The sequence below is a fragment of the Megalobrama amblycephala genome, linkage group LG21 (assembly GCF_018812025.1).
Source record: "Megalobrama amblycephala isolate DHTTF-2021 linkage group LG21, ASM1881202v1, whole genome shotgun sequence".
In the NCBI taxonomy this organism is placed as follows: Eukaryota; Metazoa; Chordata; class Actinopteri; order Cypriniformes; family Xenocyprididae; genus Megalobrama; species Megalobrama amblycephala.
In genome coordinates this window covers 10,664,436-10,681,832 of record NC_063064.1, presented here as the reverse complement: position 1 = coordinate 10,681,832, position 17,397 = coordinate 10,664,436, and the positions used below count along the sequence as shown (strand labels likewise).

Below are 17,397 nucleotides of genomic sequence, written 5' to 3'. Positions count from 1 at the left end.
CAACCTTTCTTAAGTGCGAGGTTACCTGGTGCTGTCCATGGTGGTGGTGCTGAAGTGGTTGATGTCGATGGCTCGAGAATCAATAATTCACTCTATACAGGAGCTGCTTTACTGTGTTATGTTAGAATGTGGTGGTCTTTATAAAAGAATCACTTCAGAAGTAGAAATTGCATTTATCAGGACTAATGGGATCTTATAAAAATAATCCAAATTGCAAACTAAAATTCTAACTAAAATGCAAACTGTACTCTAATTTATCTATATTCCTAAGGGACTCTTTATTCTAGCTGAGCCCCCAGCATGAGTTTAAGGAGACTGTTATTTTAGAACATTATTTTAGAACGTATTAATTCCTTGGAGACACGTCATGAAGCTGACAGATATGTAGGTATCGCGTTTATATCGTTTTTCCTTTTTTATTCAAACTATTCACATATGTGTTTTGTCACGCGATGAGTTGGCACTGCAATTCAGAGCTGTCGGATTTACGAATTTTTCCCTGAAATACATAGAAGTATGTAGCCGGTGAACTGGGAGAAGAATAGAGTAAACTTTATTGTTTCATACACAATGTGTATCTGATATGATAAAACACTTTGTCAAATTATGTAATTGAAAGGGTTATTATTGCAGCTTCCGTAGACATCAGTGTATGGAATTTGGAATCTTTTTTATATAGCCTAGTACTTCATTCGAATGTGTATTTAAATGTCTGAAACCTAAAATAAACCTGATGTGGTTGAAAACACTGAATAGTTGTGATATATGACAAGCGTGGAGCGCGTCTGTCTCTAGCTCAGTGCCAAAGAACATTTGCATTACAACTTCAGAATTACATTTGTATAGACTGTCAACAGTGATAAGGTATAGCTAAGAGTGGTCCAGACAAACCTTACGAACGAATGACTTACAGAAGGTATACTTAACTAAGAGCGTTTCGGGAAACACATATTGACGTTAAGGTACAGCTTAAGGTATAATTTAAGAACGACGTAGAGTTAAGAAGGTTTCGGGAAATCCAGCCATACCCTATGCACATGTTGCTATGATAGTTATTATACACCTATTTCATCTCATATACTTCTGAAAGAAATTCATTCTATGAAAAATCAAATAAATTGCAATTTCACCATTAACAAAGTATAGTCTGTCACATATCACATGACATGCTCATAAATAAACTGTGGAATTCCTTGCAAAAAATTCACTTCAACATTTTTTTTTTTTTTTAATTCACAAAGGCGAGAATCGTCCTCGCTAATCTTGCTCCATGTCATTCCATCTCATATCCTTTCATAAATATGGCATGTGTTAATTGGCATGCTCTATTTTGTGCAGGACGAGCCATTGAATGTTTTTAATGCACTTTTCACATTAATACACTGCAGTCATTAAAAGTGGATCACTGACCTGACCTCTGCCGTGATTCATTCCACCCACTGCATCTAAAAGCTACAATTCAACGGAAGCATGATGAAAGCTTAGCATTCAGCAAACCACCTCAACTTCTAATATCTGCTAAGAGCTCCAAACAATGTCAATTACAGCACTCGCTCTCCTCACTTGGAGAATTGAAGCCCACAGACAAAAAGCCCCAATCCACAAATCTCACTTTAAATCATGGTGGCCGTAATAACACATACTACTGTATCGACCACCACAATTACTGTGGATGACAGCTTTGCGATGACAGTCCGACCCGTCTCTGCCGGGGTTCTGTACAGTAGTGAGCACATTAAATAGGCTTGTGAGATCTCCCTGCCATCCTGACACTCTCCCATATGTTGTCTTTGCTGTCACTCAAAGGCAGCCACCGGCAAGCAAATTGTTCATTTTCCAGGCGCAATGTAGGACAAACGTGCGGCCAGATGTTTGGGGAGACGCAGAGAGGCTTCAGATGAAAGGCTGCAGCATGTGCCGGCATCGCCTCAAGTGTAGTGTGGCATGCCAGGCAGGCGCTGGTGTAATAACTGATCCGCCTCCGGCGGGCTTTGAGAAGCGGACCTGCTCCCGGCACCCAGGGGTCACTGCAGAGGCTGCATGCGGCCCTCACTTTCTCCTTTTGACATCCTCTTTCCTCCCTCTGTGAGTACATTTCCTTACAGCAGGAGGGAGAAAGGCTATAAATAACCAACACAACACACTAATAGGCACTCTGTAACTGTACCTGCTGCTGAGCAAATGCTAATTGTGGTAACTTACAGGTGTTATATCTGCTGTGAGGAGGGATTTTATAGAATCTGTAGCTTCTGTTTTATATTTCAATTTATCTTGGTTTTATTTATCATGTATTTAGTTTTACTCTACTATTGAGTTTTCTAATTTCAGATTTTTTTAAAAAAATTTTTTTTAGTTATAGTAGTGGCAGTTTAGGGCTGGTCATGTAAAATAGGTTAAAATTGGCTTTGAATTGCTATAGTAGCATTTTTATATTATTTATATCAAAATTCAGGTTGGGTTTTTTTTTCGAAAGAAGTCTCTAATGCTCATCAAGGCTGCATTTATTTGATCAAAAATACAGTAATATCGTGAAATATTTCTGAAGGTTGCGGGTTCAAGTCTCAGAACCGGCAGGAAATGTAAGTGGGAGGAGTGAATGAACAGCGCTCTTTTTCACTCTCATTACCCACAAATGAGGTGCTCTTGTAGCCTGGATGCCAGCCGAACTTAGCCCCGCCCACAATATTTTGAGGTCGGGGAGTTCGGTCTGGACTCGATCCGTAAGGAGTAATTATGCCCGAACAGAAACTGTTCGGACCAATCACATTGTCAGGGCGATGATTGACAGATTATCACCAGAAACGTAATCAGTCACATCATCAAAGAGCGCTTGGGGAGTTTGATTGACAAGCGATCTAACCAATCAGAACGCCGCATCCGCCATTTTGTCCGACAAAGCAGTCAGGAGTTAGAAGATTAACCTCGGTGGCGTTAAACTTGAAAAATTGTGCATATTGACGTCTTTCCGCGTTTGAAACAACATTCATTCTCATGTTCATTCATGTTTATTTGATGCTATAAATGGACTAGTAGGAAGAGATGATCGGTTCACGAGCCTCTTGAGCTGAGGCGCTACAGCAATCTGTCACGATCATGGTCACAACCCATTAAAGAGCCACAAAACGGTTTTTATTGTTTGAATTTTTTTAATAACTACACAGTTTGAAAGCTGGGACTTTGTTTAATATCATAAGTAACCTGCTCTGTCTCGTCTGTCGATGTGTTGTCAGTTTCCTCTTTGCTCCGCGATGTATTTTCCACTCTGTGTGGCGTGACAGCGCCACGGCTTGTCGGACAAAGCAACAGTAACTAAGGGGGGCGGGTCTTTGCGAAAGGTCAATTAGTTTACAACAATGATGGCTGTTGAAGAACTGAGATGTGTAGATTCCGCCATCGCGTCCGTTATAGAAGATATCGACAGCGCATTCATTTTAAAAAAGGAACAGAGGACCGCGATCAAGGCATTTGTCGATGGGAAAGATGTCTTTGCCGTCCTTCCTACGGGATTCGGCAAAAGTTTAATTTATCAGCTGGCCCCGATGGTCGCTAAGAAGAGTTCTGTTGACAACTATGTGTCGCTCAACATACGTCACTTACTCTGTAGCTCTGATTGGTTGTAGGTCTATCCAATTGAGGTCTTTCCTGGATCGGTTGAAATACGCCCCCATAATCAAAGCCCAATGGAGCAGTATCAGACTCATATTCGAACTAGAATTGAGTATGACCACGTCAGGCTAGTGCTCTTGAGCAAGGCACCAAACCCCCAATCACTCCCTGGATGCCGCAGCAAAAATGGCTGCCCCACTGCTCCAGGTGTCTTTGCACTTGGATGGGTGAAATATAGAGCACAAATTCCAAGTATGGGACACCGTACTTGGCTACATGTCACATCATTAAACATTTCTTTTTATTTTCACTGGTGAAAATAGTTGTGCTGCTTAATATTTTTGTGGAAACTGTGATACATTTTTGTCAGCTGTCTATGCTGCATAGAATGTTCAAAATAACAGCATAGATTTTAAAGGATTAGTTCACTTTCAAATGAAAATTAGCCCAAGATTTACTCACTCTCATGCCATCCTACTGTAGGTGTATATGACTTTCTTATTTCTGATGAACATAATCAGAGATATATTAATAAAAATCCTGATGCATCCAAGCATCTTTATAATGGCAGTGAACGGGACCAATGAGTATGAGCTAAAGAAAGTGCTTCCATCCATTTATAAAGTCCTTCTGAAGCGAAGCGATGCATTTGTGTAAAAAAAATATTTAAACAAGTTATGAAGTAAAATATCTAGCTTCCACCAGACTGCCTTCCATATTCAATGTATGAAGAAAGTGTAAAACTCTTGCAGTTCAAAACACTTACGCTACGTCCTACGCCTTCCCTATTCAACTAACGAAAAAAGTGTAACTGACGCGACGCCAGTTTACACTTTCTGCGTAACTTGAATATGGAAGGCAGTCTAGCAGAAGCTAGATATTTTACTTCATAACTTGTTTAAATATGGATATTTGTTTTCGCTTCAGAAGGCCTTTATTAACCCCCCAGAAGCCGTGTGGAGTACACATTTATTCATTGGTCCCGTTCACTGCCATTGTAAAGCTTGGTTGCGTCAGGATATTTATTACACCTAGGATGGCTTGAGGGTGAGTAAAGCTTGGGGCTAATTTTCATTTGAAAGTGAACTAATTCTTTAAACAGAAATCTTTGTATGTCTTTATCTATACATCTATAAATATCTTTATTGTCACTTTTAATCAATTTAATGTGTACTTGCCAAATAAAACGTCTTTGAACAACAACAAAAATCTGACCTAAAACTTTTAAACGGTAGTGTGTGTGTGTGTGTGTGTGTGTGTGTGTGGTAAGCCACTACCAGCTTTGTTGTTTTATAAATGTTTTAATGACCATCCATATTTATTTTTCTATGTCTTTACTAAAATATAAACAGAAAATACAGGAAATATGTACAAAAAAAAGTAAAAAAGTTAGTGTGACCTCCTGGATTTCTTCCAGTTTCTCAAAGAAGAAACTCTGAGAAAACTTCTCATCATATTTTGAAAGTTTTCTTGGCCTTCCAGTCCTTTTCCATTCCATTTAGGTTTAAGAGAGCCAGGATCCTGCTATTGCTCAAGTGTCACTAAATACTCGCCATTTTTTACCTATAGAAGCTGTTTTTTTTCTGTTTTTTAATACTGCATACAAATTTCCTATATTTTCTGGTTATATTCTAATAAAGAGACTGAGAAATAATTACATATGGTCATTATACCATTGCTAAAACAACATCTAATGGTGGCCTAAAACTTTTGCACAGTATTGTATATATATATGATGATTTGCTGCTCAATAAACATTTATGATTATTTTCAATGTTGAAAACAGTTGTGTACTTTTTTTTCAGGATTCCTTGATGAATAGAAAGTTCAAAAGAACAGCATTTATCTGAAATACAAAGCTTCTGTAGCATTATACACTACCGTTCAAAAGTTTGGGGTCAGTAAGAATTTTTATTTTTATTTTTTTGAAAAGAAATTAAAGAAATGAATACTTTTATTCAGCAATGATGCATTAAATCAATCAAAAGTGGCAGTAAAGACATTTATAATGTTACAAAAGATTAGATTTCAGATAAACACTGTTCTTTTGAACTTTATATTCATCAAATAATCCTGAAAAAAAATATTGTACACAAATATTTTGTACAATTGTACACATTAAATGTTTCTTGAGCAGCAGATCATCATATTAGAATGATTTCTGAAGGATCATGTGACACTGAAGACTGGAGTAACGATGCTGAAAATTCAGCTTTGCATCACAGGAATAAATTACTTTGTGAAATATATTCAAATAGAAAACAGTTATTTTAAATTGTAATAATATCACAATATTACTGTTTTTGTACTATATTTTTAATATAAATAGCCTTGGTATAAAAATATATATATATATATATATATATATATATATATATATATATATATATATATATATATATATATATACACACACACACACACACACATGAAAAAGGCACTCTCTGATGGGTACAGTGGATGGCAGGCCTGGGGCAAAGGCACGGTGGGTACACAGACACAGACTGGGTGATTAGTGAAAGGGGCAAGTTGTAATCCACCATTGCATTAATCAAAATGATAATGCTTCCATTTGTGATTACTGCTTGCTTCCAGCACTGCATAAAGCCTGTCTCGTGTGTATCCAGGGTTGTTTGAGGATGAAGGTGGGTGGGGGATGTAGTCTCCCTGCTGTGGTATCAGTCATATAACCAAATATCCTTCCAAAACCACCTGGTGCATCAACTGCAAAAGACCGAGAGTCGTTTTGAAAAACGGCAGTTGAATGTGCAGCAATCGAGATACATTGTACATGCAATAGAGTGGAGTCGTACTGCAGAGTGAAAGAAATCTCTCCATTCAGACCTGGCTGTTGTCATGTGTCTTTTGTTCTGTTGTCCTCACCTGCCTTTGGCTGAGTTTGCTTTTGCTGCGTGATAAATCACCTTAAAGACTTTTGCCTCTCCGTATAGCGCTGCGCATTCAGCCATGTCAGATTTAAATAAGAAAATGATAAGACAGAAAGAGGATCTGCCACATTTAACACGGGAAAACGCAATGCTGGCATCTTATTAAAATGTATGAAACCAGTAAGAGACAGGCTGGCAGAGATAGGGTGATCCATAGGCAGCTAAAAGGTGGGGCAATGTTGTTTATTTGCTGGAAAAGTCAGATAGGAGACCAGAAGTGAGCTGTGTTTAAACTTGAAAAAGTGGCCGCTCTGTATCAGGGCTCGGTGACGGCGATCGGTGGATGGTATGTAGTAAAAGAAGTAGAAAATGAATCCTAAAGAACAGTGAGCTGAATTTGAGCTTTTCTGGAATAGTTTTCCACTCAGTGCCTTTCATCGTAACTCTGAATGAAACCAGAGAGCATCTCTCTGTTCAAAAGAATATGGTTAGAATCAGACATGTTCCAGCAAAGTGACTCATATCGATTTCTGCAGGAGTGAGACATCAGATTTGGATCTGATGCCAAGGGGAGTCAGCAGCCTATTGTTTTTGGAGTGGGGGGCAATCATTTGATATCATCAAACTGTAATGAATCTGGGAGAGAAGAGAGTTGGTTTTGAAATTAAAAGCGTCCTTTGCGACCATAAACGGGTTTCTGAAGCACAGCTCTCAGCCCCTTGGCTAAACACTGAGACTGAATCGGGGGCAAACTCTATGGTGATATTCAGTCAACACATCTCAACCCTTAACCAAGTCAGAATGACTAAAGAAACAGAGAGTGAAATAATGCTTTACAGATTTGCTGACACAAAAATCAAAGCATCTCACAAAAGGTACAGTAAAACCTATCATTCTGCTACAACTACAACATTCTTTCACCATTATAATACGTTTAAAATGAAGCAGTCTCTAATAGCAGCGCTGATCAGAAAGTTATTTGCGGTTGTATGAGGATAAGACTTCCTCACCACCAAGTTATTTTGGAAAAGCATGGATCCTTCAGCACACAGAGAGACTTTTTTAATGACACAAGACTGGTGGAGAGACCCAGGCAGCATGGCATATATTGAGCTCCTACTAAATCTTGTTTATGCTGTCACACAGGGGTCAACTGGCTCCTAGCAGGCTCCTGGCACCAGCAAAACAGCACAGTTGGGCTGCTGCTTTCTGGCCCTGTCCGTGGTGCTGAAATGGTAATCCTTACCAAGATTGGAAAATATACTGAGTATGTATGATATATTCTCAATGAATTCAGTCAATATGAAATAAAGCAACACTGTAAATCTGCAGTGATTTTAAGGACCTAGTTTTATCAATGAGTGAAGGCTGAATCTGTTTTTCTTATTTTTTTTTTTTTTTTTTTTAGATATTTACTGTACTTTCAGTATATAATCAGTGTAAACATTTGTCAGATTACTTGGCTTCAGCCCAAGTTACAAAGTGAAAAAAGCTAATTATAAATATAAGTAAATAATAATTATTATTAATATTACAATGTTAAGTTTAACAAATAATTTTTATCACTGTATATATATATATATATATATATATATATATATATATATATATATTACAGTGATTAAAAATTATTTGTTAAACTTAACATTGTAATATAATATATATATATATATATATATATATATATATATATATATATATATATATATATAGTTTCAAAGCAATAAAATAATTAGATTTTTAAATATAATAATAATAATATTATTATTATTATTATTATTATTATATTTAAAAACAAATTATTTAAGTAATTACTTTGAAACTGCATATAAATATAATATATTAAATATTAGTGATTAAAAATTATTTGCTAAACTAAACATTATTTATATTTATTATTTTAACAAATAAAAATGTCGTAATTACAGCAGAGAATTAAATCCATTTTATTATTATTATTAAAATTAAAAGCATAGTTGCTATGAAACGTATTTAATATTATTATATATAAAAATAAATTATTAAATTAAAAAAATGTTACTCTCTCACACAAAGACACACATATATTAAACATGTTCCTTCTTTTAAATAAATGCATAACTTTTATATTATATTATTATTATTATTATTATTATTATTATTAATTTTAAAGATATTTAAAAAGTATTTAAAAAAAGTAATTGATCTGAAACTAATATAAATATAAAATATAATCAATTAAAATTATTAAAATTATTTGCTTACCTAAACATATTGTTTATTTTCATAATTTTAACATATCAATAATGTTTATGTCATCATTACAGCAGAGGAGAATACATTCATGAACAAATTACTGTATTAAACCAAATTGGTTTAACTGTAGTACACCAAACCTTTTGCAAATTTGAGTAATTTGATTCATTAATGTATTACTCTGCAACCTCTCTATATTCACTACTCAAACCAGCCTATGCATGCACCTGGAATTTGGCATGTGTTGTGTTTTCATGTTTTCAGAGCTAAATTACCCTGACCCAATCATAAGAGTAATGAGCAATAAGAGAGCTTTTGCATTGGCACCTCTAGATTTCCCTGACCCTGGTGAACCAACTGATCAATGAGCGTTTGCCACCTGTATCCGCTGCGCAAGGCCCCACTGATATCAACAACCCAATATGTCAATGCTGTGAAAATGAGCGGGCAGTGGGAGGAGTTCAGCTCATTCTCACATTTGATGAATACATTTCTGGACAAAATGCGACAGGAAGCGCAGCGAAGCCTGTGTTTTTCTCATCCGACGCAAGGTCAAGCAGATCCGTCTGGTTCTGGAATTCTCTGCAGGCTGTCTGTAACGCACACACACACACAAAAAAATCGTAACGACTTTGAAATCACGTTCCGTCCTTGCGAGCCAGAGGTAAACCATCTCTGGTTGGTGCGGCCGCTTCATTTGTATTCGTACACACACGGGACACTAGCCTGATCAGTTTGGGTTACATAGCCAAAGCGATCTATCTTTTTTGATGTAAAAAAAGATCTCTTGCTCGTTTTCTGACAGCACAGGGCAGGAAAAACTGCTCGGCCACAGAACTTTGTGTATTTTCCTTCCACCTGCCAGAGTGGCGCATTGGAGATGGAGAGAAAAGCCTTGGAGAAGAGGCTGAATTTATCAGCTGCACAGTGCTTTGAGCTCCCCTAGGGTAGCATAATGAGTTTTAAAAAAAAAAAAAAAAAAAATCAACAGCGTACGGATAGAATAACCTGAGCGCTCAACATCTCGAATGGATTTTGCCTTCAGAAAGATTCCTTTTAGCCAAAGATCTCTTGCTCTGTGTTGTGAAATGTGATAAATATCTAACAACCTCCATTCGTGTAATGGCTCCTGGAGCCAGGAAGAACAAGCAAATCATACTTTTCTATTAGATTCCTTGACTTTTTATTGGTGTAATTGGTCTGAGCAAATGGATTGGTGAGCAGGTGCTACAAAGCGTAAGAGCTCTAATCTTTCTCCATTTGATCATTTACAGGTAGATTCATGTCTTTAATGGAAGTATACCTCATAAAACGTGGCCATAATGGGGAGGAGATATTCATGGCTAATCAAATGTTTTGATTTCCACCATCCTGCCCATCTCTCTGGAGCCCTGAAAGATCTAATTACAACTTTTTCACAGACTTTCCACATCCACTCCATAACCTATTATGCCTCGACCACCAGCCAACTGGATGTCACTTTAAGGGAACACTTTAAGGGGGGGGGGGGGGGGGGGGTCTCATCAAAGACCTCTTTTACCTTCTTAAATGTTCAGCATTGTGACCCCTCCGGGTGGAATCGACGTTTGATCTTAATGATGGCGGTGGGTTTTGTGAGCCGACAGCAACAGGTAGCCTGCCGTTTAATGAGCCCATTAAGTCCCGCGAGGCTGAGAATTTGGCGGCGAGACCGAGAGACAGGAGAGCCAGCTGACATATTGGATGGGACGCAAAAATACATGGGGAAAGAGACACGGAGAGCCGGAGGAGGAACTAAAGCTGAAGAAAATTGTCACTGTTATGAAGAGCTTTGGGTTCACTGTTGCCATAGATACTCCATGGCCTTTCCACTAGGAGAGTGCTGCTGAATCAACGCATTGCTCTGGCACTCCGAGGCAGGTGAACACAGCCCAAAAAAAATCAATGGGGAGGAGGTGAGTGGGCAGCTATGCAAAGCAGTGGAAGAATACTTTATGGGGAAAGAGAACTACATGGAAGGCAGATAAGACGCTTCCTGTAACTGCACCAGAAAGCTGTGATGTATGGACCGGGTGAACAGGTGTATTTATATAGGTGCCTTCTAATTCATCATTCCATCCCAGCATGCATTCTAGGGAAGAAAGAAAGTGAGAGATGAGGTTTCGACTAGACCTGTGTGCTGTGGCACATAAAGGAACATTGTATTGTGACGCTCCATATAAATGCTCTGAAGAATTCAAAGCTGCAAAGAATATGGCAACAAAATGGCTATTGATGCCACTCTCTTTGCTTTCTCTTTCTCAGTTACACATTCTCTTTCACACACAGTCATGCATCATAGGGATGTGCATGAAGCTGAAACGTATTCGAAAAGGCAAAAATAATGACAAAACGAATAATGAATTCTAACGAAAAATATTATACAAAAGAAAAAAAAAAACAACAACATTTGAATGAGCATATTTGGAATTACAATGCAATAGTCAATGTTATGATTGAAAATACAAAAATACAAAAACCTACCCTATTTTTTGTTCATTCATTTCATTCTTTCATTTGTCTTTTTAGCTTTATTTTAAATAAAGGTTGTAATAAAAATAATACAAAAATTGTATGGATAATAAAATGATATCAAATCTGCATTGTTTAAAGGTGCCATAGAACGTCTTTTCAAAAGATGTAATATAAGTCTAAGGTGTCCCCTGAATGTGTCTGTGAAGTTTCAGCTCAAAATACCCCATAGATTTTTTTTTTTAAATTATTTTTTTTTATTTTTTGGGGCATCATTAACTATGCGCCGATTCAGGCTGTGCGGCCCCTTTAAATCTCTCGCTCTCTGCCCTCCCGAGCTCTCGTCTAAAAGTGCAGTTATACAGTGCATAAAGTTCACACAGCTAATATAACCCTCAAATTGATCTTTACAAGATGTTTGTCATGCATACTGCATGCATGGATCGGATCATGTGAGTTTAGTATTTATTTGGATGTTTACTTTTGATTTTTTTGAGATTCTGAATGAGTTTAATAGTGCTCCATGGCTAACGGGCTAATGCTACACTGTTGGAGAGATTTATAAAGAATGAAGTTGTGTTTATGAATTATACAGACTGCAAGTGTTTAAAAATGAAAATAGCAACGGCTCTCTTGTCTCCGTGAATACAGTAATAAACGATGGTAACTTTAACCACATTTAACAGTACATTAGCAACAAATGCTAACAAAACATTTAGAAAGACAATTTACAAATATCACTAAAAACATCATGTAATCATGGATCATGTCAGTTATTATTGCTCCATCTGCCATTTTTCGCTATTGTCCTTGCTTGCTTACCTAGTCTGATGATTCAGCTGTGCACAGATCCAGACGTTAATACTGGCTGCCCTTGTCTAATGCCTTGAACATGAGCTGGCATATGCAAATATTGGGGGCGTACACCCCAACTGTTACGTAACAGTCGGTGTTATGTTGAGATTCGCCTGTTTTTCGGAGGTCTTTTAAACAAATGAGATTTATATAAGAAGGAGGAAGCAATAGAGTTTGAAACTCAATGTATGTCTTTTCCATGTACTGAACTCTTGTTATTCAACTATGCCAAGGTAAATTCAATTTTGATTCTAGGGCACCTTTAATTAATAATATAATAATTATTATTATATAAATTATACAATACAGATTTGATGTCTTATTTTGATATCATTTTATAATTCATAAAATTATTTATAAATTTAAGTATTTTCAACCTTTTTTTCAATGGCTTTGTTGTTTTAAACCTACCTTGTTTATTTATTTAGCATTTTAGCTTAATTTTGTCCCGTAACAGGAGAGGGCTGACAGAACAGTCCAAGGGGGAGTGGAGGGAGGAGCCAGGGAGAATTTGAAGGAGTGAGGGGCCATAGTGTGATTCAGAGCAGTGCTGAAACAAAGGCCCATGGTGGAACCAATGGAGGGGAGAGCCAAGGTGGAACCAGGAGCCTGACAGACTGAGGTGGAGCCAATAGGGGTGGAGACCCAGCTGGAGCTGAGGAGCTGAAGATCCGGGGTGACACCAATAGACTGGAGGGTCAAGGCGTAACCATAGCCTTGTGGGACCGAGGCGGAGACGGGGCAGAGTGTGGGAGTGAGGACAACGGTGAGCCAGAGGGAAGAGCCCAGTGGTGCCGAAGAGGTGAGGGGATGAGGCATAGCCAGAGGACCGGAAGTCCGTGACTGATCAAGGTGGAGCCGGAAGGATGAGAGATCCTGGCCAAGTCTCAGGGATGATGGACCATGGTGGAGCCCAGGGATTGTTGAGCCAAGGTGGAGCCGATGGGCCGGAGGGCTGAAGTGGAGTCCAGGGCTCAAAGACTAGAGGTGGAGCTGAGGGATCCACACACCAAGGGGGTGCTGACGGCTGGGTAGCCCAAGGTGGATCCGAGCAGCACGATGGAACCACTGGACGAGCCGAGGGGATGAAGGGGCACAGTGGAGGAACTGGTGTCTTTGGCAGAGGAGGAGGGAGAAGGAGGCTGGACGGAACCATCCATGATGAAGGAGAATTGAGGCTGGGCAACGAAGGCTTGGAGCTGGGATTGTCAAGTGACAATTTGGAGCTGGGCTTGACCAGCGAAGACTTGGATGTCTTGGAACTGAGCAGAGCCAGTGGTGACGAAGACAATTTGGGAATGGGACCAATGGTGGCAACAAGGCTTAAATGTAGGAGGGAGTCAGGAAATCAAGGAGTTCACATGAGGAGACTCTTGGAGTATGAGGATGAATGGAACTCTGCTTCACAAGGCCAAACTCCACCAGCACTTTGGCTCACACCCCAGTCAGACCTGGCAGGCTCCAGCTCTGGGTCTGTGGTGGGCTCTGGCTTGTGGTTCATGCTCATGGTGAGTGGAGGAAAGGAGGAGGCGACTAGTGGAGGAAGATAGACGTGTATTGTTCATTTTGAGTCTTTGTCTTACAGAATCGTTGGAGCACACACACATGAGGAAACAATGTTGAGACGAGGGATGACTGGAAGATGACTTGGATGACTGGAGATCGACTTGGATAAGGTAACAGCAGTAGCTAGCAAGGTAGTCATGAACATTAAGTAGGTAAGTAGTAAGTTGCATCAGACAAGGTCAGAACCTCACTGAGGGAGTGTGTGTGTTCTATATAGTGCTGGTCATGAGGGCTAGATGAGTTTCAGGTATGCATGGTTAGGTGTCAGAGAGGATGAATAGAAATGCAGTTTGTTACAAATTTAAAATACAGGTTGTAGTAAAAAGAATAATTAATTTATTAAATAATTAATTGTTACAAAAAATGTATTATTTTTATTATTATTATTGGAAATAAATATTGACTTTTCACAGTTTTCACAGTCACACACTTCGGCTTAAAGGTGCCCTAGAATCAAAAATTGAATTTACCTTGGCATAGTTGAATAATAAGAGTTCAGTACATGGAAAAGACATACATTGAGTTTCAAACTCCATTGCTTCCTCCTTATTATGTAAATCTCATTTGTTTAAAAGACCTCCGAAAAACAGGCGAATATCAACATAACACCGACTGTTACTTAACAGTTGGGATCATTAATATGTATGACCCCAATATTTGCATATGCCAGCTCATGTTCAAGGCATTAGACAAGGGCAGCCAGTATTAATGTCTGGATCTGTGCACAGCCGTATCATCAGACTAGGTAAGCAAGCAAGAACAATAACGAAAAATGGCAGATGGAACGATAATAACTGACATGATCCATGAATACATGATATTTTTAGTGATATTTGTAAATTGTCTTTCTAAATGTTTCGTTAGCATGTTGCTAATGTACTGTTAAATGTGGTTAAAGTTACCATCGTTTCTTACTGTATTCACAGAGACAAGAGAGCCGTCGCTATTTTCATTTTTAAACACTTGCAGTCTGTATAATGCACAAACACAACTTCATTCTTTATAAATTTCTCCAACAGTGTAGCATTAGCCCGTTAGCCACGGAGCACTATCAAACTCATTCAGAATCAAATGTAAACATCCAAATAAATACCATACTCACATGATCCGACGCATGCATGCAGTATGCATGACGAACATCTTGTAAAGATCCATTTGAGGGTTATATTAGCTGTGTGAACTTTGTAAATGCACTTTATTATAGTCGAGAGCGAGGGGGGCAGGGAGCGCGCGATTTAAAGGGGTCGCGCACTAAATTGGTGCATAGTTAATGATGCCCCAAAATAGGCAGTTAAAAAAATTAATTAAAAAAAATCTATGGGGTATTTTGAGCTGAAACTTCACAGACACATTCAGGGGACACCTTAGACTTATATTACATCTTGTAAAAACTGGTTCTAGGGCACCTTTAAGCCTTGCCCACATTCAGTTCAATAGATTTACAGCTAATTAGGTCATCGCAAGATACAGATACGCATACACACCTAATACATCACATATGTACATATTCTGCAAATACACTCACTTATAATAAATGTCATACTAAACTCAAGCTTCAGTTAAAGAGCAATAAGTTATGTATGCCATTTTAAACATAACTGATATAAACTCAGTTGTTTTTCTGTCAGCCTTCATTAAATGCCCAAATGAAGCATGTGACTTATTACACCACCATACACGATGCACAGCAGTGGACGGCTAAAATGCAGAGTAATTAACCATTGCAGTCAGCCCATATGGATGACATGACAGAATGAAGTGGACAGAGGAACCGTGGCTGATTAACATGCCGAATGGACAGTGAACAATCCCAATTATACATCTGTGGCTTTTTCCACAGACACTCCTGCCAAGTTCCTCTTTGAGGTGAGGTCACATCCCACGTTAGTGAGTGTTCACACCTACCCCCGCAATTAGTTGCTTTAAGCTGCTCTGAAACAATATTTATACATGATTACAGAAGTGATTTACTAATAAATTTGAAATGAATTAAAAACATTTTTAAATGTAACTGTACTCTAATAGCAGGGAGGAAAAGGATGCACTTTAAATTAAAACCTGTGGTGAAAATCAAGTTTTTAATGTTGTTTATATGTCTATGTGGTGTTTTTAATATTCTTTAAGACAAACCATGTGCAAATTCATATGTCATCACCACTGCAAAGTATTTTCTCCCTAAAACTCAAACCCCCAGTTTGAAATTGCTGGTGTCTGTGATGTCACAAACTACCTTGTAACCAATCACGTCAACATACCGACGGGCTTTAGCATAACATTAACAGCGAACTAGTAGGGAAGTCTCGAAAGAAGCCAGGTTATCCCAGTATATTTTTCTGTTTATATGAAAAATCGTGTAGATTTAACAATATGGTGGGTGTATGATGTATATTACGATGTTATCATGAACTATATGCCTTTCTCCACTGACGTTCTAAATTGTTCTGAGAAGTGTTTGTATTAAGGATACTGATTGTTAGAAGGCAGCTATCTGACTCTGAGATGGCGAACGGGAACATGGTTTGTGTAACATTAGCAACACATTATTAGCTGTTTGATAACATAGTCAAGCAAAAGGCTAATCATATTAATTACCGTTCTGTGTCCGATGTTGTAAAGAGCGATTCCATTGTGCAGCGTTTACCTCAGTAAATTGAACGAGTTAATCTCTGAGCTAGCATGAGCGAGTGGAGGCGAAGCTAATTTAAATATTCAATGATACACGTATACTAAATGAGGCAAGGGTGTAGAGTTACCATGCATTCACACCGCCGCCGGCGAGAGCTTCAAAGTGACACAAAGTCATTCATTTTCAATGTGAGTCAGCGGCAAGCTCCGGCTTGAGCGGCGCGTCTTGGACGGTGAGAGCGTCGAGGAGAGTTGAAGTCAGGTCAACTTTATGGTAATGAGCTATGATGCGGTTCGGCGGCAACCAATCGGAATGTGGAGGTCCTCGCTTGAGAGGATTCCGATTGGTTGCCACAACTTGTCATTTACTTTGACCCTCCCACCGACGGTGATTTGAACGCACAGTACAGCGCTGTTGGCAGGGCAGCCAAGGTGAATTTTGACGCTCTTGCCGGCGGCGGTGTGAACGCACAGTTACATTCAAGCTATTTTAAGGCATGAAGAATTTTTTTTTTTTTTTCACAAGAAATGCTTAAATATGTCATTTTGGTGATCAAAGACGAGTTTTAAGGGATAAAATGATTGACTAGGGGGACTTGAATAATTTGCTTTAGCTTTAGTATAATTACAATATAAAAGCCAATTGTTTTTTTTTTTTTATATCACGCTTAATTTTCTCACACAGTACAGGAAAATATATAACTTCCTATATTTTAGGAAGTGGGTCTCAATTTAAAAAGTGTCAAAGAATAAAAAAGTTGGAAAATCTGAATGTCACTAAATATAAAGTTTTTTTTTTTTCCTTTTCAAATTAAGCGATATTACATGCACATATGCTCATATCCTTAATGTTAGTGTTTATGATCATTGGATTGTCTGCCTTGACAGTTACATTTATCACAATACACTACTTATTGACTGTTTCAGAAACAGAACTCACAGTAATTTCATACAAGAATGATTAATGGTGCTCTTATATAGCATGAATACTGCAAAACAATCACATACAAAATATTTCTTTATGACAGGAATGGTGGCTTTACTGCTATGCAACAGTTTTGTTTTGTTTGTTTTTTTGCCCAAAGGATAGAACAAAAAAGAGGGGAAATATCCACTGATTAAGCACACTTGA

At 38.2% G+C, this 17,397-nt stretch overlaps 1 protein-coding gene across 2 annotated transcripts in view; it reads right to left on the bottom strand.

Moving 5' to 3' along the window:
* The window catches only part of nlgn1 (neuroligin 1), a 311,795-nt gene extending 295,055 nt beyond the window's left edge, over window positions 1-16,740 (bottom strand). For both annotated transcript variants that reach the window (XM_048172191.1, XM_048172193.1), the window contains exon 1: window positions 16,394-16,740. The gene's annotated coding sequence lies outside the window, so the exon portion shown is untranslated. The remainder of the gene's footprint in view (window positions 1-16,393) is intronic.
* Between the last annotated feature and the right edge of the window lie 657 nt (window positions 16,741-17,397).